Raw genomic sequence first — 493 nt, forward strand, 5'->3', positions numbered from 1 at the left:
CAGTACACAGCCCATCAGTAAACAGCCCACTCAGAAAACAGCCCATCAGTACACAGCCCATCAGTAAACAGCCAATCTGTAAATAACCCATCAGTAAACAGCCCATCAGTACATATCCCATCAGTAAACAGCCCATCTGTAAATAACCCATCAGTAAACAGCCCATCAGTAAACAGCCCATCAGTAAACAGCCCATCTGTAAATAACCCATCCAACTACCTCATCCCCATATTGTTATTTATCTTGCACCCCAGTATCTCTACTTGCACATCATCATCTGCACATCCTACCATTCCAGTGTTTAATTGTTAAATTGTAATTATTCTGCCTCTATGGCCCATGTATTGCCTTACCTCCCTTATCCAACTTAATTTGCACCCACTGTATATACACCTTTCTATTGTGTTATTGACTGTATGTTTGTTTACTCCATGTGTAACTCTGTGTTGTTGTTTACTCCATGTGTAGCTCTGTGTTGTTGTCTGTGTCCAAC

The sequence above is a fragment of the Oncorhynchus keta genome, unplaced genomic scaffold (assembly GCF_023373465.1).
Source record: "Oncorhynchus keta strain PuntledgeMale-10-30-2019 unplaced genomic scaffold, Oket_V2 Un_contig_14749_pilon_pilon, whole genome shotgun sequence".
Taxonomy (NCBI): Eukaryota; Metazoa; Chordata; class Actinopteri; order Salmoniformes; family Salmonidae; genus Oncorhynchus; species Oncorhynchus keta.